At 37.1% G+C, this 24868-nt stretch overlaps 1 protein-coding gene across 1 annotated transcript in view; it reads left to right on the forward strand.

Annotated features, from left to right (window-relative positions):
• Nucleotides 1-24868, forward strand: part of LOC134657506 (homeobox protein Hox-B4-like) — a 44555-nt gene that overhangs the window by 18165 nt on the left and 1522 nt on the right. The gene's annotated exons all lie outside the window — the stretch shown is intronic.

Genomic DNA, 24868 nt, shown 5'->3' on the forward strand with positions numbered 1-24868 from the left:
CAGTAGATTTTCATCAAAAAACGATCGACGTCAAATGCCGTCTTTGGCGTCGTTCTCACGATTTTACGTTGACGTCAGTTGCCGTCTGTGGCGTTCAAAAGGTTAACAATTAAGAGACGATGATGATCGTTTGAAGGTGTTTTTTTATATAAAAGTACCTAAATATTTTACCGCTACCATAAATGAAAGTTTCGCCAAACTCTACTGTAAGCGGAAAAAAATAAAAAAAATATGCAATATATTTTGGAACCCGGTTATAATAATAGATCATAGATTCAACGTATGTTTACTGTGGTAATATTTTATATGTAAAATTTTATTGGAATGTTTTATTTGTATAATTTGTTTTAATTTTAATTATTAATTTTATTTTAATGTAATTTAATTGTAACTATGGATTTTATGGTCCGAAATAAATGATTTTTTTTAATACAGTAAATTTATACATTTAGCGTGTGCGTCCAATCCGGTAGTTCTGATTTTTTTCAGACTTATTTATGATGTTAGCCCAATTAATAATCCAAGTTTGTGACCTCGAGCGCCGAACCCAACTTTGTCAAAAATCGAAAAAACCGCGAATTTTTCGGTTTTGTTTTAGATTTGGGCGATTATAACCCTAAAAGACTAGTTTCTGATAGTACCTTTTCAGGGAGTTTTTAAAGAAGACTAATGGTTTGCTACAATATGACACTAGAATTATCTCCTATCCTAAGAAAATCAGATGAGTCAATCAGGTCAGTGGCCTGCAGGACAAAGCCGAAAACATGGCTTATGGGGCAAATCGGTCTTGGGGAAAAAAAAGGACGACCACAAATGAGATGCAATAATGACGTGACACACAGAAGTTAATAGCGGAATCTGAAGGTAAACTACACCAAAATGTTTTTAAACGTCTGAGAAGCACTCCACTAAGAATCACGATGTGATTTTAACCCTATTATCTAACGCAAAACAGGTACAATGGTCGTCGATTTGCGGACATTGCCCAGCAAAACTAACTATGTATGTATAACCCTAACATATATGCGTGTGTTATTAAAATTGAACAATCGTTAAATAACGCACTGGAGTAAAATTTCGTAAAAAAATTGTACCTTCGATGAAAATGAATATCATACGGTAGGTATAAATTAACTAACATGTACCAAATAAGTTGTAATTTTTTTGTAACTCGTACTAGTCGTACTTAATGACCAGCCGACATTTTTATACATACATATAAGTATTGTGTCTATGAAGTTGTAAAGGTACCTAATATAAGATAAGACGTCAACATTATAAATTCAAAACTTCATCGAGATAAGGCAAATGTGTCCGTAACGGTCTTCCCTAACAATGCACTAACAATGAAGTCGTCAGCTGACATTTCTCGGCCATTTTGGGCCGATCGATTAAGTGACCACAATCGATCATCCTGCGCTATCACGTGTTGGTATTCTGTAATCTATGGTCATATAATTTATTATGGTTTGGCTTCCGGATGCCGTCAACACTCAATAAATCAATTAAAGCGTACATCTTATTTGTGTAAGTTGAGTTGATAGAAGTGATTGCACCGTGTCTCGAGTAAACCTAGGGTTAAGTACTACTTTATGTAGAAAATACCTTATGCCCCTTATGGCATTAAGTCCGCCTTTTGTATTGTAAGATTTGTTTGGGTGCAATAAAGGTTAAATAAATGAAAGTGAGGAAATTTCAGCCGGTTACCATTTCCATCTATGTTCTTCCAGATTACGCCCACGAGATAAAATATCTTTCACCACACCAACCCGTAAATGCTCTCTTTATTCTTCAAAAACGAATGAAAAAGTTGCTATTTATCCACAAGAGCTGCAAAGTAATTTGATGCAAAGGACTTAAGCGATGATTTTGATTAATAAATATTTAAAATCGTTCAATTGGATTTGATTTGTAATGTTATAAAGTTAGTATTTTCCTCGCGTTAGTGTGGTGAAAAAAAATTGATGTTTCACTCGGTAGCAAAGTTTTTTTAATCCTTGTGCCTTGAAACAGTTGTAACGCTCGCAACGCACAAGACTCCACTTTTAGCTCGTCGTTCATATTTAGATGTCATAGTGTTTTGTACATATGAATGGGATGTCAACTTATCACTTTAGTTTGCTATTTAAGAGGCCGGTATCGATTTTAGTACCATTTTTTTTAAAACAGAGTCACTAAATTAATAATGGATTTTTTTCTAGTGGACGTTTAGGTAAACGCGCGTAAAACACTGATTTTGTCGATCTTATTTGTACATTTCGTAAAGTTTGGACTGCTAAAAATGGTAATTTTGTATTACACATATCTTGTACTCCACCTTTAATAAACTACATTTTTGTTATATGATATTGAACAGGAGTTAAAATTTTCACTATAAATTACTTCAAAACAAGTGACAACTTTTTCGTAAAAATCGACTTAATTTCAACGTAATTTTGATACCTACTTAAACAATCTACAACATTTCCTGAAACTGTTCTTATACATAATTTTGTATAATTTACCACTATATTTTTTTGATGAATTTTTAAAAACTGCCCCTTCTCGTCATATTGCCGGTGACGCACGCTCGGGACCTCATTATTAAAAGGCAAGATGTACAATTTCAACGACTAAATCTATCAATTTTACATTTTGGCTCTAAAATCGTTAACGGGCTCTTAAATTGTGAGGAGGCACTTATGATTTTCGATATGCAAATATTATCATAAAAAGAAATTTCAACTTTTCATGTTACATCCAGATTGTATCTCAATGATAATGCACAAAAGCTGTATTCGTAAAAACCACCTATTTGTGTAACACGCATCAACGATATCAGGTAGATAAGTTATCAGCAACAAAATTACTGGAGATAAAGTGATTGATGGCGTCCATGTACTCAAATTATACGCAGTTTAACAGACCATCAACGTGCGATGGTGTGATAACACAACGTAACAACCACGTTCTCTGAATCAGTTGTTCAATGTATTATTTCTAAGATGAATATATGCGCTGGTAGTATCTTTCGGTTTGCTTAGATCAGCGGTAAACTTAAATGTGATGTTAACGCATTAAAATATGTACCTCTCCAATTATTTATGTGGTAAATAAATACCAACAAAGTACACACTTATTCTACATAGCTTCGCCTAGAAACTGAAAATCTCAATAAGTAATAACAGAGTATATATAATCCATGAAATGCATCTAAAATGTTCCTAACAGTTTAGCAATTTATAGATTGACATTACTCGACATATATTTTGTTCCGTAAAAAGGGATGTTATTATTATGTATATACTAAATACTGGGAAGACTTATGTCGGCAATCGGCAACATGGACTAATGATTTTGTAAAAATAAAAACTATTTTGAAATGCACCAAACATTCTTTCACATTCACAAACTTGGGAAAATTTATCAACTTAAAAAAGAGGTATTATTCGTTTTATATTACGCGTTGGCAGATTCCATAATAATTTCAATTTGGAAAAATAAAATAAAAATTAGTTAAAATAAATGTACAAAAGTGCGTGTTGGTTTTTTAGATGTTAATTGTTTTGCTTAGCTGCATGATTCGATTATGTTTGTGAACGAGCGATTCGTAATTTTGTACCGTTGGAATAAAAAAAAAGTGAAATGAAAGCTTTAATTTGTACGCGTTACACTGCAATAGATGGAATCCTTAATACCGCTTTTATGTTCTTGCAAAAGTTGCATACATATGAAAAGAGTCAGCCGACTTTCTAACTGCCGCAACATGGTAATAACTAGTGACTTTTATAAGATTTGAAACGTGACGAAATAATCGATATTAAACTTTCGTGAGACATATTTTAAACTGTTTATACGACAACGGTTTCACTCATTTGAATTTTTAGTCGCTATTGGCGACATGTTGCGGACCCTTGTTTTGGGTGTTTCGGGTGCACGAGTTGCAGTCGCCGCGAGCACTCGAGCCTGAGGAAGGACCCCCGAAGGGCCCGAAACACGTCGCCAATAGCGACTAAAAATTCAAGCCAGTGACGAAATAATTTGAACAGTGCTATCAGAACTGAAATATTTTAGGTGTCTTATCTGACAATCTAAAGTACTGTATACGTCACAAAAGATATAGATTTATCGAAACAAAAGATTGTTTTTTCCAGATTTTCCTTACATTTTCGTGATATAAACACATGCATTGAAGGTAGGCACTTGTATTAAGATTCATATCTAAGACCTTGTCCTTATCTGTAGTCATAGACTAGGAATCCTCTAGACTGAGTTTAGAGCAATTATTTCATGAAACCGATGCTGCCAAAAATACGGGGGTGCGGGGGGACGAGGTGAGCGAATCCCGTGCCGTGATTGATCCGTTCAAAGACACGGACCAATCACGGCACGGGATTGACTCGAAGATGGAGTAAAACTACCGTATGAGTGGCAGAGGGGGTAGCGTTACTATGCTCAGTCTAGAGGATGTCTTGTCTGTGTCTGTAGTGTTGAACGCACTGAATTAAATACGCGATATGTATCTCGTATCGAACTGAATTGATTTATTTTAGGAGAATGTTGTGAACTGTGGCAGTTAAGGGCCAGATTAATCTGTCAGCTCCCACGGCTCAAATATGAGCCAGAACGCTTATGGTGACGTCATATCGTGGGATTCGACAGGTTAAATGATAAAGTTACGTTTAACATGACTAACTTGATCTTGGTATTTGTGCTACAACTAAGTTACGTGAATTTGGAACACATTTAAAAATTCATCATTTAAGTCAGATCGGATTTGTCCCTTTTGTAGTTGAGCAAGCATAACCTTGATATATAGGATATAGGTAGGTACACATAGGTAGGAAAGTAAATAATATTAAGTAGGTACTTGTTAAGCAAATGCTTCGGAAGTCCGTAATCAGTACTAATCGTTGAACTTAGAGTTTTCCATGCATCGAGTCAGTTTTGTTATTAATTGATAATTTTTAATGTTTACACCACACCACATCAGCTCGTATAGGCTCTCTTGGTTGTTCAAAAAGTGATGAGAAAGTTGCATTTTTGTCCACTTTGGATGGCAAAGTACATAGGTAGGTAAGTAATAATGCTTACTTAAGTAGGTACATAATATTGATGCAAATTTTGAATTATTCCCTTATGTTGGCTGGTGGAATTTACTTTTATTAAATGATGATTATGAATGATAAATATTTAAAGTTCATTTTGATTTGATTTGGTTTGATTTTGTTCGATGTTTTACAATTAGTATAGGTACTCGTATTTTCCTCGCGTTGGTGTGGTGAAAAGATTTGTGTTTCACTCGCTTGCTCGGTTATCAATGTTAGCACGAGCGGTTAAACAAATAATAGTTAGGGAGGCGAATAGGGGAATTTTCGGCAATACTCGAGCGTGGCAGTTTAAGATATGAGAGATACCTTAGACCTAATAGAACAACCTTGTAAAGTATTTAGCTCTATATGTAGTGACGCGCGCCTAGGATAGACGATCAGATTAGTAAAAAAAAAATGGATAGTCTGAAATACTCGAGCGCGTCAGATTAAGATATTGGGGGTTGATTTTAGTGTTTAAAGACTAAATTTAACTAATCTGACGATAAGTCCTTGACGCCGCCGAGTTATAGGGTCGCGAACTTGTAAAAAAAAACGTTAATCCGGCATTCTCGAGCGCGATTTTTTATTTTTTTATTTTGAAGAATATAATCTAAAACTTACTAAAAATACAAAATCTGCCGGTTTCCGCATGACCGGAAGTGTGGAGGAGCCATTTCGTCTTCCTAAGAACGCGTTGCGGCATATAAGTCGCGAACGATACATTTTACAAAAAAAAAGTTTAAATAAACAAAAAAGGTAATTTTATTTTACACAAAAAAGGTCTCTTTACATTTTTGTCCAAAGTTAAAACTTTTTGACTTGAAGCATCATAAAAACTCAAACTCCCGGTCAGATTAAGAGAACCCACCAACATTTTTGTCAGATTAAAAAAATATGCTTTCAGGATACCGAGATAAACCTCCCCTATGAAAATCTGACGCGCTCGAGTATTTTAAAAAAACTTTTTTTTTTTGCATTTTCAAAAATTCATCGTAACTTATCGTCGCGCCGAAATCGTCAGTTTTTTTAAAGGAAGCTTCCTTGGGGCCTACTTAACACCCCTTCCGAAAATCTGACGCGCTCGAGTAAATTTTTTTTTGCATTTTTGACTACTTTATATGCCTACCCCCACCACGCAAACCGGCAGATTAGTATACCGTTGTTATCAGAGGCACTCGGGGCATACGTAGTATGAATATCTGACGCGCTCGAGAATGCCCAAGTAACTGTTTTTTTTTAACATTTTTGAAAAACCGTACACGCCAAACCCACCGCTAAAATGGTTTTTGCCATACGAGCTTTTCTTTTCGAAATTATTTTATCTTTCTATTTTGATAGGTCTCGACGGCGCCGTTGAATTACGCCATTTAAAGTCCGTCAACCAAATCTTGTCAGTAGTAAAAGGCGGCAAATTTGAAAAATCGCGGGTTAGCAACACTGTGTTCAAATAATTCCAAAACGCATGTCATCTGTGTTTTATCTGTGGAATGTGGATCGTGAATGACAGCCGTCACCTTATTTGTTTTCATTTGGTTTTCATTCTGAATCGTTTCTGTTTCAAGAGATATTTCTGCTGTCACCATTAAATACCAATACATTAAATAAGAATAAGCAAAGCTAAGGGGCCTACAATGTACAATCATGCTCGTTGATGGTAAACATTACTAAAAATTGAGGTTATGACAAGTATTGGAAGAACTCTTTCGAACTTTTAAGATTATGTTCAGTTATTTTGTTTTAGGGTTAAAAGGCATAAATAAAATTAAAACGTATGCCTAAATCTATCCAACAAGACCATAAATTGTGTCCTGGAAACCGTCCATAGGCCCACATGTCTAATATTTTCAGCAATCAGTTGTGACTATTTACAAAGGTAAACCTTTTAAACAAGAGCCTTGATTATATCGCCGTTCTTTCGCAATATCTACCTAATCCATACATGTTTGTTGCAGGATTAAATCTTGCCCAATATAAGGCGTTCGTAGTAGGTAGTATCATTTCAGACAATACTTACCTATGGCGGTTTATGTACGTGTACAACGCAACCAAGTCGAAAAGTGATCCTTATCTTATTTACCTTTAAATTAAATAAACACCCAAATATCAGTTGTTTTATTTTAAATATGTATATTGTACAATATATACCAATCAAAAAAATTACACAGGTATGTCATATTCATCCAGAACAGTACACTAATTTACATTAACAAGTGGCATATTATATTGTAAATAACAAATATATGCACTATCTAATTATCTGCATTTTGATATGATTTTATTTTAGTAAACTTAGAAGACATAGATAGGGAACAAAGAGAATATAAGCACTACAATATAAGTTGTTTTTGATATCTTCAAATTTGTTCATCATTTTGATTAACATTGTTTTAACATCGCTTTTAAATTGTCCGTCCATGTTTCAATTTTTTTCAATAAACCGCGAGTGGCAATTTGAATTGACGTACGCAGGGCGCGCTCAGCGGAAAAAAAAAACTGTTGGTTCGATGTACATTGCTGCTTTTCTTAGCGCAATACTGCTCTTTGAGTGTTGCCCTACTTTAGTTTGCTTTACATTGCTACTGACAAGATTTGGTTGACGGACTATAGCTACCTCGCCTCCCTAACTATAAATAACTAAAATCATTTAAGCTAGCTTATGCAATCTTAAATATATGATGAGTCCAACGACTAGCATAGGTACTTATTTGTGATGTCGAGTATGTTGTGATATCAAAAGATTTTATCAATTCGTAGTCTTATCATTGTCTGGGAAAAATAGGAAATACCTCGTAGGTAATCTTTAAAAACACATATCAGAAGCTGATTTATTTCTGCTTTTTGAAGAGTGTATTGATTGATTTGAGTTTGTGTATTGATTTCCGTAGAAACCTAGACTATTAAGCAATGCCCTTATTAAATTACAAATTTACTGATATTTGTTATCTATTCAATACAACTACCATCAATATTCTCTTACCCCTTAAATGAAGAATTTTCAATATTATGCCAATTCAGATTCACGCAGGTCTGTCATTTAAAGCAATATTTGCAGCTCCAATTTAAATCCCTTAACTCGTAACATACACTCCCGATACAAACTTTCAACCTTTTTTCACCCCCTTTAGGAGTAAATTATCAAAAGCTGAAACTGTTTATGTTTTGTACTATTAACAAAATTATATTACTAGAACTTTCAAGTTGCTAGCTTAAAATAAAACTTGTAGCACATACAAATTTTCATTCCTTATTTAACCCACTTAGAGGTTGATTATTCTCTGATTATGACCATAGTTTAGAATACCTTATGTTCGTTTTTTTTTAAATAATCGTGAACAAACCTCCAACCAATCGTGAGGAAACCTGCATACATCTGCGAAGAAATTCAAAGGTGTATGTGAAGTCCCCAATCCGCATTGGGCTAGCGTGGGGACTATAGCCCAATCCCTCTCGCGCATGAGAGGAGGCCTGTGCCCAGCAGTGGGACGTTATATAGGCTCACATTATTTATTTATTTATTTTAATCGTGAACAGTGCTCTCCATTTCCAAACAAACAATATAGGTATATCAAAAATGCCATGAAATCATAATATTAAATAATAAACCATGATATAGCTAAACTTATAAGGTATCAACAGAATGATATGTTGGTGTATATGTGTGCTGGTACATTGTTAACACAGCGACATTCCGCTATTTCCTCTGTCCAGGGACGATGGATTGCCTCCCCGGGTGCCGCATTTTTATTTCCTTCTTCATTCCCCTAGCTGAGAGGATGAGGCGATAAGCTCAATTGAATTGTGTGGATGCTTTTTTTTAGACCCGGTAATCTTCGCGTATTCGTTTGACTTACCTCGTAGAAGCTCAAATTAAGTAAACATAAATGAATTCGGATATGTAATTGTAAACCCTACATAAATAAGGTAGGTACTTACTACTCCACGAAAATGTAAACTTCAGGACAAGTATTTATGGGACTACCGATCTTATTTTAATCATCACTTTCACTACTCCATATTGGGACTTATCTTGGTCATACCTACTTAAGCATTATACATAATACTATAAATAAAATAAAAGTATGCAAACGGATTACATCGCGATATTTATAATCATATATTTATAATCTGGTCTTTAAAAGAAATACTTAAAGGAGACTACCCATTACACATGAAAAAAATAGTGATGGATACCAATATCTTGCCAGCGCTAACGTATGGCTGCCAAACCTGGAGTCACTCGGTAAAGACGAAAGCCAGAATAACCACTACCCAACGAGCGATGGAAAGGAGCATGCTAAAGCTAAGAAAAATACATAAAGTGAGAAGTGAATACATAAGAAATAAAACGAAAATCACAGATGCACTGAAATATGCACTTAAAATGAAGTGGCGATGGGCCGGCCACGTCGCGAGATACACGGATCAAAGGTGGACAAAAGAAGTAACTCTATGGAAAGGTCCCGATGCAAAAAGAAAATCAGGACGACCACGAAAGCGATGGAGCGACGACATAGTAGCCACGGCCGGTCAAAGATGGCTAAATAAGGCAAAAGACAGAGACGAATGGAACAAATTGGAGGAGGCCTATACCCAATAAAATGGGGTTCCTATCAACATTTAATTATTAAACGCACAAACATTAAATTAAGTATAATTAAAATAAGTTAAAATAAAAAGGTAAACATAGTACATACATACTTAGAATTAGTTATATTAATGAATTAAATTTTTCATTTATTCTATGTACCTAAATGATACGTTTGTAAGTAGTTGATAAGAAAATAAAGAGGCTTTTTATTTATTTTATTTATTTATAATCATAAAGTGTACATTAAAAAGCGGCCAAGTGCGAGTCGGACTCGCCCATGAAGGGTTCCGTATTTAGGCGATTTATGACGTATAAAAAAAAAACTACTTACTAGATCTCGTTCAAACCAATTTTCGGTGGAAGTTTACATGGTAATGTACATCATATATTTTTTTTAGTTTTATCATTCTCTTATTTTAGAAGTTACAGGGGGGGGGACACACATTTTACCACTTTGGAAGTGTCTCTCGCGCAAACTATTCAGTTTAGAAAAAAATGATATTAGAAACCTCAATATCATTTTTGAAGACCTATCCATAGATACCCCACACGTATGGGTTTGATGAAAAAAAAATTTTTGAGTTTCAGTTCGAAGTATGGGGAACCCCAAAAATTTATTGTTTTTTTTCTATTTTTGTGTGAAAATCTTAATGCGGTTCACAGAATACATCTACTTACCAAGTTTCAACAGTATAGTTCTTATAGTTTCGGAGAAAAGTGGCTGTGACATACGGACGGACAGACGGACAGACGGACAGACGGACAGACAGACAGACATGACGAATCTATAAGGGTTCCGTTTTTTGCCATTTGGCTACGGAACCCTAAAAACGTGCTAAAAGCACAGTTATTACTAATAATTGCGGTTAATATTACTAAAAATATCTTTGTTTTTAAATACCGCCGACTTATTTCACACTGCGTGAATATTTACTCAATAAAAAAGTCAAATGGCTCATAAAAAAAGCCAAACAAGGCGGAAGGTACCCCGCACTGCGCGTTGATGTCTGAAATTGCGGCGCTACGCAAATTTGCCGAGCAAATAACCTCCCGGGGGTGCGCGTATAGAGTGCGGGCTTAAAAGATTTGAAAGTTGATAGCATAATACTGCTAATACTGTTCAATCGCTGAGGGATGAGACACAATATTGGTCTACGTTTAGTGATAAGTGATAAATACTAAGGTGCAATGCGTTATAATAAATAAAATTAAAGTTAGTACCTACTTATGTTTAAATATAAGTTGGATCTAATACTCAATAACTGACATCATTCAGATTCAGATATCATACTGATGTCAAATGTACGTTCGAATTGGCCCGCTAGTTGCAATTGAAAATTGCATAATTTTGTTAGCTTGTACATAGTAGCGTGAGGCACAGCGAGTTAAATACATTAAAGTTTTATAGGTACTTACTTTTAACTTTTGACAATTATTATGATACCATACCATGATCACGTCACGAGTCACGGGATATAATAAAGCAGCTGAATGACTGATTAAAAACTGATATAATAAGTCTGAATTCTCGTGAGTCGTGACATTCTCGTTCAATCTTACACTTTTCAATAATGCTTAATAAAAATCATGGGGATCCAACGGTTCAGCCGTCGATTGGTGAAAAAATGGCTAATATTTTAGGCAGCCCGTCCCTCCCGTTGTTAATAATTTCATACAAGTCCCACGCATTACCCCGACGCGCCGCATGACGGATCACCGGCTACCCTCCGGCAAAAATACACATAAACAGTGTGTGGGACGAATAATGACGCTTACTTTCCATCTTAGAAATACGAAATAATATAATAAGTGCCACCCGTGCTGCACGTACTGCTACAGTTTCACGCCGTTAGCATGATGTAGGTACGTTTAACCTTTATTTCTCATCTATCATAGGAACAACTACACGAACAATACTTTCAGAACTTCTGACCTTTTATAATTTTTTATAAAAAAAGTTATTCCTCTATGTTGAATCGTAAAATGTTTCCTTACACTAGTGTGCAAAACTGACTTCCGTAGGACGGCAGGAAGATTTTGACCGATAAAGACAAGACGAGAATGCCCCTTTCTGAGCGATTGAAATAAAAGCTACTTACTTGGAGCGAAATAATAGAAAACTTGCTACGCTCTCTTTCCTTAATATGCCTACCAATTTTCATCGGAAAAGGTGGTTTTCATTTTACCAAGGTTCTCCCGGTTTTTACACGACTGCCCAAAAAAAAAGAGTGTATTGTTTTCAGCGTTCATGTTTGTATGTATATATGTATGTGAGTTTCTTATTCCACGATAACTTCAGAATGCCTTAACCGATTTAGATGTATGATACATCATTAGAATCCTTACGTCATCCCGGGTGACATAGGCTATGTGACGTCATTACAAAATCAATATGGCGGACTTAATACGCCATATTACGCAACCTTAAGAAAAAAAATTCTTGCAAACCCATCGAGTAGGGCATCAAAATGAAGCGCTTTGAAAGACGATCAATAATATATATACAATATGAGGGTTTAAGTTCAATTTTAAGAAAGTAAGAATTTACAAAATATATCAAGAAAAGCTAATCTCATAAAACCAAATATTATCCTATTGTTGGGATAATAAATGAAGTGGTTTGACCGCTGATCATAAAAAAAAATATTATACATAGGTATTATATTAATCATATTTTACTTGTTTTGAAACCAAGCCAATATGTTCTAAATTGCGCTAAGGGAATATAAAAGTGTAAATAAGTTATTTGTAGAGAGTCTGAGATTGTAGAGTCCGTCTTCAGATACAACTCTGCACCGACTTTGACGGAACAAAGTGTGAAAGTGTCATTATAACCGTATATTTTTATATAAAGCTCGAGATACACTTCTAAGTTTTACTTACGTATATAGGGACAAAGCTATTTGTTAGAATGAGATAATGATATTCATCTCTCATTCTGTAGTATAGCTGTGTCCGTACGTAGTACGTACGTAAGTAAAACTTAAGACAGATGGGCTCTTCCTGCAACTTCCCCGAGTATTTTAATTACAAAGGCTGAAGGCCGACCTCCGCTTAGGGCCGACGGTCCGAAGCGTAAGGCAGGTGCGTGCTTCCTGTAACTTCCCCAAGTATCCTAATTGCGAAGACCGAAGGCCGAGCTTCGCGTAGGGCCGAAGGCCCGGAGCGTAAGAAAGGTGCACGCTTTCTGCAGCTTCCCCAAGTATCTTAATTGCGAAGGCCGAAGGCCGAGCTTCGCGTAGGGCCGGAGGCCCGGACCGTAAGAAAGGTGCACGCTCTCTGAAGCTTCCTCAAGTTTCTTAATTGCGAAGGCCGAAGGCCGAGCTTTGCGTAGGACCGAAGGCCTGGAGCGTAAGAAAAGTGCATGCTTTCTTTAGGTTTCCCCAAGTATCTTAATTGCGAAGTCCGAAGGCCGAGCTTCGCGTAGGGCGGAAGGCCCGAAGCGTAAGAAAGGTGCACGCATTCTGCAGCTTCCCCTAGTTTTTTATTTGCGAAGGTCGAAGGCCGAGCTTCGCGTAGGGCCGAAGGCCCGGAGCGTAAGAAAGGTGCACGCTTTCTGCAGGTTCCCCAAGTATCTTAATTGCGAAGGCCGAAGGCCGAGCTTCGCGTAGGGCCGAAGGCCCGGACCGTAAGAAAGGTGCACGCTCTCTGCAGCTTCCTCAAGTTTCTTAATTACGAAAGCCGAAGGCCGAGCTTCGCGTAGGGCCGAAGGCCCGAGGCGTAAGAAAGGTGCAAGCTTTCTGCAGGTTCCCCAAATATCTTAATTGCGAAGGCCGAAGGCCGAGCTTCGCGTAGGGCCGAAGGCCCGGAGCGTAAGAAAGCTGCACGCTTTCTGCAGCTTCCCCAAGTATCTTAATTGCGAAGGCCCAAGGCCGAGCTTCGCGTAGGGCCGAAGGCCTGGAGCGTAAGAAAGATGCACGCTTTCTGCAGCTTCCCCAAGTATCTTAATTGCGAAGGCCGAAGGCCGAACTTTGCGCAGAAAGGTGCACGCTTTCTGCAGCTTCCCCAAGCATCTTAATTGCGAAGGCCGAAGGCCGAGCTTCGCGTAGGGCCGAAGGCCCGGAGCGTAAGAAAGATGCACGCTTTCTGCAGCTTCCCCAAGTATCTTAATTGCGAAGGCCGAAGGCCGAACTTTGCGCAGAAAGGTGCACGCTTTCTGCAGCTTCCCCAAGCATCTTAATTGCGAAGGCCGAAGGCCGAGCTTCGCGTAGGGCCGAAGGCCCGGAGCGTAAGAAAGATGCACGCTTTCTGCAGCTTCCCCAAGTATCTTATTGCGAAGGCCGAAGGCCGAACTTTGCGCAGAAATGTGCACGCTTTCTGCAGCTTCCCCAAGCATCTTAATTGCGAAGGCCGAAGGCCGAGCTTCGCGTAGGTCCGAAGGCCCGGAGCGTAAGAAAGATGCACGCTTTCTGCAGCTTCCCCAAGTATCTTAATTGCGAAGGCCGAAAGCCAACTAATAGGAAATAATTATGTAGTTGCAGAGATATTAAGCCATATAGCACTTTTCAATACGTCTGGTTTTTGGGTCAGACCTAGTTAGGTTTTTAAGCACGTTTTATGCTAACATATCAAAGATCAACGTGACGAAATCTCCTTGAAGCAACTGAATTGTCTTAAATCATAAAAAATGTGGTTGGTTTGTATGGTCACTAAAATGTATAAAATAAAATAAATTAATTAAAAATTAAAAACACGACTGCAGTTTAAAAGCGAACTGAAAAGCTAGAAATAATTTTTAGTTATGTTAGGTACTCAACATAATGAATGTAAAATAGAATATAAGTGTTCAGTCAGGGTCATAAACAGCAATCGGAAAAGTTTAGGCTCATTTAGGATCGTGACTGTACCTGCATATTTTATTTCGATTGCAGTCGGGGACCTGTGAATGGGAAAATTTCAATATATCAAGGTCCCCGACTGCAATCGAAATAAAATATGCAGGTACAGTCACGATCCTAAATGAGCCTAAACTTTTCCGATTGCTGTTTATGACCCTGACTGAACACTTATATTCTATTTTACATTCATTATGTTGAGTACCTAACATAACTAAAAATTATTTCTAGCTTTTCAGTTCGCTTTTAAACTGCAGTCGTGTTTTTAATTTTTAATTAATTTATTTTATATTACAAACTTTTATATATTTTACTCGCACGGGTGATGCCACTTTGTAATCAAATCTTGTTGTTGTGTGAAGAAATAATACGCCGAATAGAATAGTTAATTAATGGTTTTAATGTAAGATAGAAAGTTAACAACAATGATAAGAGCAATTTTCGATTTCGCATTGACAGTAGCGACACCAAGTGGCAATGTTAGTACACTAAAAGACGTTTGTTCGTTCAGAAACTGTAATTATGTTTACACATCTTCAACATCCTCCCTTAAACATAATCCCATCTTAGAAGAACAATATGCCAGTTTCCTGTGCGACGTTGCTTTAGTAAGAGCGTCAGCAATCATCTTGTCTGTCTGTACGTAGCGCACCTCAATGGCTCCTTCAAGTACCTTATCACGGACAAAATGGTGCCTCACATCGATGTGCTTCGTTCTGGAATGATATCCGTCAGAACCTGAAAGTTTTATAGAGCTTTGATTATCGCTATAAATTACTAAGGCTTCATTCTTCAGTTGTGGCCACATATTTTCTTGAAATTGTTTAAGCCACAAAGCCTCTTGTACGCATGACGATAGAGACATGTATTCCGCTTCTGTCGTAGAAAGCGCAACGGTAGGCTGACATCTAGAGTTCCAACTGATCGTTCCTCCCTGGAACAGAAAAGTATAGCCGGTACAGGAACGCCTGTCATCTCCGGAACTTGCCCAGTCTGCATCGCAGTATCCATGAGCCATGGTTTCCTGACAATCTTGCTTGTAGCTCAGCCTGTAATCAAGAGTGCCTTTTAAATAGCGCATAACACGCTTCAGCGCAACCCAGTGCTGCATCTCCGGTTTTTTGTTATATTTGCTCAACATATTTATGACAAAACCTATGTCCGGTCTAGTAACTTGTGAGATGTACAACAAACAACCAATTATCTCCTGATAAGGAACATTATCTAAAATCTCGGCATTCTCAGTAGTTCCAATTAGCTTAGTATTCAAATCCATTGGTGTTTGTACACTTTTGCAGTCAGACATGCCAAATTTGTTTAATACTTCTTGTATATATTTTCTTTGGTCTAAGTACAAGATGCCCTTGGTCCTATCTCTCTCCACATGTACGCCAAGACAATACTTAATGTCTCCTAAATCTTTAATTTTAAATTTTTTATGTAGCTCTTCCTTAAAGTAGTGTTTTGTCTCCTGATTATTGGTAAATAACACAAGGTCATCAACATAAATGGCCAAAAAAAACATATTACTACTATCTACTATTTTATAATAGATACAAGGATCTAACTTTGAACGTGAGAGTCCCATTTCTCTCAATGTCATATCAATCTTCTTGTTCCACTGCCGGCTGGCCTGTTTTAAACCGTACAGTGATTTATTTAACCGGCATACTTGCTCACCGTTGTTGCCATACATTGGCGGTTGCTTCATGTAAATCTCCTCCTCTATGTCACCTTGAAGAAAGGCTGACACGGCATCCATCTGACATATATCTAGGTCATATTTAACCGCTAAGGCAAATAAATATCTTAAAGAAGCGTACCTGACAACTGGTGAGTATACTTCTGTGTAGTCTATGCCTGGTTTTTGAGAACATCCTTTGACAACGAGCCGTGCCTTGTACTTCACTATTGCTCCATTTTCATTCGTCTTAGTTTTGAAGACCCACTTACATGGTATGGGACGCTTGCCTGGTGGTAGAGTAGTAATTTCCCATGTATTATTCTCCATTAAGGACCGATACTCCTCTTCCATAGCATCTTTCCAGTGTTGAGCGTTAGAACTTGACAACGCTTCTTCAACAGTCAGCGGATCTGAAATCTGAACACACATGAAATTATTACCTGGTGCAAAATGTTTCTGATGAGACCTCAGAGTGATTTGTCTTTCAAAACTTTCATTGCTGTCACTACCACTGGGGTAATATGTCTCATCATTAGTATTGATTACACAGCTGTCAAAGGATGTTTCAGAATCTGATGATGTAGCTCCATCCTGTAATGTCTCTACATCACTATCATCTGTATTTGTTATATCTTCATTCTCCTGTATCTGTTCATCTGAACTAAGAGGGACTGTGGCCGACTGTGGCCCTGAGATGGGTTTCTGTGTCATATTTTCAGTGCTTTTACCATCTTCAATAAATATAACATCCCTGCTAATCACCATCTTTCCATTAATAGGATTTAACAACCTGTAGCCCTTTGTATTGTCACAATAACCTACAAAAATTAATTCTTGTGATTTACGGTCCCATTTTAGACGTTTTTCTTTTGGAATGTGTACCATAGCCTTAGTTCCAAATATCTTAAGGTGTGAAATGTTAGGTTTCTTACCTGTCCATTTCTCGTATGGTGTTACCTCATCCAAAACTCGTGACGGTGATCTGTTAATGACATAAGCAGCACAGGCAACTGCTTCAGCCCATAGATTTTTCTTCAGCTTTGCCTCAAAAAGCATGCACCTTGCACGCTCTACCAGACTTCTCATCATCCTCTCTGCCAATCCGTTCTGCTCGTGCGTGTACGGAGCACTGGTCTGGTGTCTGATGCCGGAAGCCGCTAGAAATCCAGAAAAATCTTTGTTACAATATTCTGTCCCTCTGTCGCTCCTAAATACCTTTATCTTTCTTCCCAACTCATTTTCCACCTCTTCTTTAAATGTCTTGAAAATCATTGTAATATCCATTTTGTTCTTAAGAAAATATACATATACTTTGCGGGAATAGTCATCTATGAAAGTTATGAAGTATCTAGCACCACCGGCTGATGGTACCTCCATCGGACCACATAGATCTGAATGCACTATTTCTAGCAATGCAGTAGCTCTAGAACCAGATTGCGGAAATGGTAATCGTGTTTGTTTTGCTTCACAACAGGGTTTGCATACAGTATCAATCTGCTTATTATTAGTAATATTCATGCCTTCAGCACACACCTGTAACTTTTTAACATCAGCCATATTCAGATGAGCCATTCTTTTATGCCAGGTGACAATATCTGCTTTACTTGCACATAAAATAGCACATGCATTACCAGTTACAGTGTTAAGCTTATACAAGTCATTGATTGCTTGTCCAGTTGCTATGAGATTCTTGTTGGCATCAAAAATATTACAGCCTTGTTTCGTAAACTCCACTGTGCAGTCATTTTTTGTTAACTGGCTGACCGATAGCAAGTTTGCACCCAATTCAGGAATAAACAAAACTTTTCTCACCTGGATAGGACAACCATCTTTACATGTGTCTGTTTGAATATTTACTTTACCCATATTCTCTACCTTGACATAAGCTTTATTTGCCACCATTATCTTATTATTATATTCTCGACCGGAGGTGGTTGTAAATCATACATCCATTCTGAACGTCTGGTCATATGCATTGTCGCACCCGAGTCGACATACCAATCATCTTTATCTATTAACGAATTGCATGCTGAAAAAACTGCTGAAAAACTATGCTGAACATTACTAGTTTTCTTCGCTGGACACTGAGTCTTGAAATGTCCATATTGATTACAGCCAAAGCAACGTGGTCCTTTTCCTTTGGGCTTTGTGTTTGTATTTTGGTATGAAGTACCCTTCCCTTTAGTCAAGAACGCAGACGACTCTGAACTTTTCACTTCTTGTAACAGTTTAGTCTTTATAAAATCTGATGATATCTTGACACCGGAGCCCTCGAGACCCATGATCATTGGTTTGTAATTCTCAGGTAAACCCGCCAGCATGAGTGTACCTAACCACTCATCTCCCACTTCGAAGCCTATATTTCTTAACTTGTATGCAGTGCTCATAATTTTATTCACATAATCTTCAATATTTGAGCAGTTATCGAGCGAAGTGTTGATTAAATCACGTAACAATCCCACTTTTCTTGACAGCCCGGAGTCTTCAAATGCTTTTTGTAGATTTAACCACACCTCTCGTGATGTTTTTGCGTTTTCAATATGAACATAGTTGATTGGTTCCACTAACAAAATAATCTTGGACTTGGCCTTAATGTCTTTCTTGGAATCCACTTCTTCTCCCGGATCAACACATTCCCATAAATCTCCGTGCTCCAAATACGATTTGACTGCGAACCTCCACGTCGAGTAGTTTTCACGACCGGCTAATTTTTCAATTTGCAGGTTAGACGACGTAGCCATTGTTACCGGGTCAAATTATTTCGCGAATTACTTGTTGTACTGACTTTACTACGATTAATATAATTAACCTCAGTTCTATATTGCGTTTATGGGACGGCCCATAACCTGAGGAAATAATACGCCGAATAGAATAGTTAATTAATGGTTTTAATGTAAGATAGAAAGTTAACAACAATGATAAGAGCAATTTTCGATTTCGCATTGACAGTAGCGACACCAAGTGGCAATGTTAGTACACTAAAAGACGTTTGTTCGTTCAGAAACTGTAATTATGTTTACACATCTTCAACAGTTTAGTTGAGTTAGACCAACAAGTTTCCGATTGAGCTGAAATTGTGTATACATACGTAACTTGCGTGACAATGCAATGGTGTTGTACCACCAAGCTGATCTGATAATTGAGAACGCAGGCGAACATTCTTTTTAATACTCAGGTTTGTTTTGATCGTACCAAGACGATTGAGTGACCTGCCAAAAGTACATAAATACACGAAAACGAAAATTAATTAGAGATGTTCAAAACAGATCATCCTTCTGCCCAGCCATGGACCGCTGCTAGACAAAAGTAAATCGAAACCAAAAACGTTTTGTTTATTCTTGCAGCCTCTAACCCGTTGTTGGCAGATCAAACAGCGCCGGCTGTCTGTCTGTTTGATGGTGTGTTTGCGCAAACCCGCTCACCCACATTTAGTGGGCAAACTATAAGGTTCCATTCTTCAATACGACACGGTTTACCAAAAAAATCTAAGGATTAAAATGGACGCAGTTCTGCACAAACGTTTACAAACATCACAGAGGTACATAGGTATGTCATTAAATTAAGTAGGTATAAACCTGAAGCCAGAAACAATAGTCATTAATTTCAATAACATTTTATTATGGGGTGGAACGTTTGTGCATAACTAGGTAAGGTACCTACGTCAAAATTAGATCGCTAAGATTTCCATCCTGAGTCGGTGATTGACGTGATTTTTTTCATTTACAACCGTCATTAATTGATTATGAACATCGTTCCAGAAATTACGATCGTTCCTTGACACTATCTTTTCGTACTTTACGGCCCGTTGTCATATAGGGGCAAACCCGTTCCATTGGGCCTGCGCGGACGCAGCCCCAATATTGACCGACGCAGCGATCAACTGCGCAAGCGTGTTTGTTTGTGCTTCGCTGATGCACCGCGTCGTTTGAACAACGGCGACCGTCACGGTTATGGAAATATTGGGCCAGCGGACAGATGAAGTGATGGCATTTTTTTTATTACTCACCTAACCATTACTTATAAGTGTCTATTTTCCCCCACGTGCATACGCGAAATGCATCAGCACGAGTTTAGAGTCCTATAAATACAGCTAGAGTAAATTATAACTTAAAATAATCTCATATTCTTGACCTCAGTTTGATTACTATTAGGTCCAGCAAATGTTAAGTTTTACTATTGTCACATAGATAATATATCTGGGCATAATATATATCGCCTTTATAAAACATATAAAAACTCGAAAATGCGCGTTTTCCCAGAGATAAGACCTAGTTAGATCGATTTTTCGCCCCCGAAAACCCCCATATAGCAAATTTTATCGAAATCGTTAGAGCCGTTTCCGAGATCCCCGAAATATATATATATATAAATAAACAAGAATTGCTCGTTTAAAGGTATTAGATAGATAAATGTAGTTTTAACAACAAAATCATATTGGCAGCCGACGCGAGTAAAGGGAGGTAAATCTCGACAGCGTTTTTAAGTCACTTTTATAGGAAATATTTCAGGATATTTACTCGAATTTAAACTGTTAATGTGAGACATTGAATAATTTTACGCTTTAGACTCACTTGTTTTATTAAGTCACTCACGCGACATGTTTCGGAGAGCCTATGTCTCCTAGGCTTAACACAAGCTTAGACTTAAAACAAGTAAGTCTAAACCGTAAAATTATTCAAGGATATTTAATTATTATAATAATAAGTAGTTTGAATATATCTTGTGCAATATCTAAACTCAAACAAGCAGTTGCATTGTATATCCAAGACCTTTCGCAAGTTCATCCAGAACAAACAGGCAAACAAGCAAAGCCGGACTAGTCAAACGGCCTGTAACGCTACCCGACTACATCGCTAATCCATTAAGGCGGCAAATGTTTGCGCAACGACGCGGCTTTTTAAAACTTTGGGATTGTCTATGCGTCCGGAATGCTTTGTGTGGGTACGATACCATTGTCCGTGAATGGGAGTTTTTTTTTTTGGGCTTTCATAGCTATATGAATACTAAAATAGTATTTTAATTTCTACTGAATAAAATGTGTAGCTAATAGAGTCAGTGCGGAAAGATAAGAGTCGTGAAATGTATGGGATCCAATACATTCTACGACTCTTCTCTTTCCGCACACACTCTAGATATTATTTAGTCAGCTATTAATTTTCAAATTAAGCTCTTTATAATATTTTGGCCGCATATAAAAAATATACATTTAAAATTAGATCATGTTTACAACTTACCGCTTAGTGCTAGGCTACAACGCTACTGTTTACAATATTAGATGCCAAGTCTTTGTTTTAGAAGGTCACCAATTATTTCAGGCTCTTTGTTTATTTTTTGGTAGGGAGGTTAAATATAGCTGCAGTTTTCAATAGTATAATGTCCACAATTTGATGCTTATCTAAATTAATTGGCGCTAAAATAGTGCCAAACTGTATTATTAGATGCCTCATAAATGCCACCGTTTATTATTTTCGATGCCCGAAAATAATAAGCCGAATGTTAGTGCCTTGAATAGTTGGCTAAACTATCAGTTAACGCACTTTAATTACTAAATACATTTCCTACAAAATATTCCGCAGAACTAATTTCTATGAAACATGCAAGGAAGGTAGGTACCCTTATTTACCATCCGACAATACGGGTGGCCATCCATAACGTTCCAAATTAACCATAATTCAATCAATTCAATTGTAGAACACGACCGGCCATGTACAGCCGCGTCAACGCCCTACGCCGTCGGAAAAAAAACATGTCAAATTCGAACAATTCAGGCTTGACACTCAACTGACAGCTAGGGGAGCGGGAATGAGTGCGATTGGTTGAAAATTGGACAATGTAGCAGATGCGCCTAACATTTTTTTATGTAACGCCGTTCTATTTGCTTAAATTCTTTACCGAAACTTTTAGATACATACTTAGAATAAAAGTTGCAGCTGACATTATAATTTACACGGGCTGACAGGAGATGCATGCGATTAAAACCTTCATAGAAATGTAAATATCGAAATAGTACGATGTCAAGATACGGTCGCGTGGACAAAAATGATGAATCGGTTTCCCGTTTAATACGTAGGTAGGTACGCTTTGGAAATTACAAATTATAAGTTTTCATAATTAATTCAATTATGAGTTACAATTTATAATATATGTACCGGTAACTAATATTATGTTTATTTACAATAATAGTCGCAGCAGCTGCCAGTGCATTTTACTTATAGTATTACCTAGGTACTTAACTAGTAGTTCGCCCCGAACTGAGAGGTCGCGATTCGCCAAAAACCACTTAAGTAGGTTTTTACTGCTAAAAAAGTTATAGGTACATTTCCGTTATTCATCACGTAAAAGTTGTAAAACACGTTTTATTTATTTTAACATTAATTTAACATGGTTGAATCTCACATAAAACAAAAGCGACCGTTTTTAGGGTTCCGTAGCCAAATGGCAAAAAACGGAACCCTTATGGATTCGTCATGTTTGTCTGTCTGTCTGTCCGTCTGTCCGTCTGTCTGTCCGTCCGTATGTCACAGCCACTTTTTTCCGAAACTATAAGAACTATACTGTTGAAACTTGGTAAGTAGATGTATTCTGTGAACCGCATTAAGATTCTCATACAAAAATAAAAAAAAAAACAATAAATTTTGGGGGTACCCCATACTTACAACTGAAACTCAAAAAATTTTTTTTCATCAAACCCATACGTGTGGGGTATCTATGGATAGGTCTTCAAAAATGATATTGAGGTTTCTAATATATTTTTTTTCTAAACTGAATAGTTTGCGCGAGAGACGCTTCCAAAGTGGTAAAATGTGTATCCCCCCCTGTAACTTCTAAAATAAGAGAATGATAAAACTAAAAAAAAAATATGATGTACATTACCATGCAAACTTCCACCAAAAATTGGTTTGAACGAAATCTAGTAAGTAGTTTTTTTTTTAATACGTCAAAATCCCCTAAATACGGAACCCTTCATGGGCGAGTCCGACTCGCACTTGGCCGCTCCTTTTTTTAATTTTGACTACTACTATATTCGTAAAAAGAGGCCTCTTGAGTTTTCAACATTATCAGTCCAAAAGTAAGGAAGTTGGTGGCCATTTATTATATGGAGATGGCGTTCCAATTTTGACTCGGCCAGTTATCAATTTTTTTCATCAATTCAAATATGAAGAAATTCAAGCATAAAATACCTATAAGTAATAACATAATATATCGATAACAAGTGGATAACAAATTTTAAAAATCTGGGTATCTTAGGCGTAACGTAACATATTTATCCGTATGTATTTTCACCGTACTAGCTTTACTTTAAGCTTCATTATATATGAAAACTGATGAAATGCTTACAAAACTAATGAAAGATAACTTTTATTAAAATTTGGTACCTAACAACAGGAAATTAGAAAGCAAAGGCAAACACAGTCGTAATACGGCGCTGATCCGTTAATCCCAGTGCACAATAACCACGATATCGTATCTAGATATCGCTACCGGTAGCCGTGATAAATATCTACTTGAATTTAGGTGCACAATTTTGGGTGTCACTCGACGATGTATTTGATTCGGGAAAGTTGGCACGCTATATTTTTCGGATTTTGTCAGTTCAGTACAAATCATTAGGTGTCTTTACTAATGTAAAACCGATTAGGTACTACTTATTACATAGGTACTATAGGAACAAACTTTAATAACGGAAAGCACTGTCAAATTTTTGAGATACAAAACAGAAATAAATAAAGTTTCTTTATAATATCAGTCAACTTGTGACTTGTCCGACGCATCGCAAAGTTTACCCACTTCAACTTTCTTTGACTTAAAGAACCGACAGTTCGACAGTTTGCCTGCGACACCTTCACTTAGAAAAGGCCACACATGATCTCAGCTTTCTCAGCGTCGCGAACTGCCATTGACTTGAATTAAGTTCCTGCCCTCAGCCAATTGATGACTGAACCAAAGAGAATTAAATAACTTTGACTGAACTATAGCACCGTCATGCCAAAGTATTGGGAAGGGTCAGTCAGGGATTATAAGATTAACTTTACTGCTGGACAACGGTCACTTCCTGCATAAAATGAGAAGATACCTGTGGAGATTATGTTTCGGTACCCAATCTATCGAATTGTCAAATTTTTCAATCATTAGGTAAAACTGTCTTTCAAATACGAAAAAGGGGGTGCACTGTGTAGTAAGAAAATGATAAGTACAGGTTAAATTGATAGTTAGAAAATTTGAAATAATCCGCCCTATTTTATTCTTATATGTAAATAATTTTATGTTTAAGGCGAGCGAACCTTCTATTACCTTCTGAAACTTTTGTAAGGCGAGGTGAGCAATATAAAGACTTATGCAGAATTGCAGTAAGCATTTTAATAGGTAAGTACTTTTTGCTATCAGGCGAGCATATAAGTACCTAACTAATCGTGAAGTCCTAAACCAAACTACCGCAATCACAAAATACTTACACATTATAATATATAGTTGATATAATTTAACGATTTTGCAATGTATATTCTGCATAATTCTGATTTAATAGATACCAATTTTATTCTTCTCCGCTTCAATCGTCACTCCGTAAAAGTTTACCCTTCTAATAACTTATCGACACGGGCCCTGTCCATCTACGGACAACAGTTGTAACTTATTGGACGTGTTTCAATTAATGGAATTGATGCCGTGTAAGGGGCTATACCTATCTGTC

Source organism: Cydia amplana, chromosome 2 (genome assembly GCF_948474715.1).
Source record: "Cydia amplana chromosome 2, ilCydAmpl1.1, whole genome shotgun sequence".
NCBI lineage: Eukaryota > Metazoa > Arthropoda > Insecta > Lepidoptera > Tortricidae > Cydia > Cydia amplana.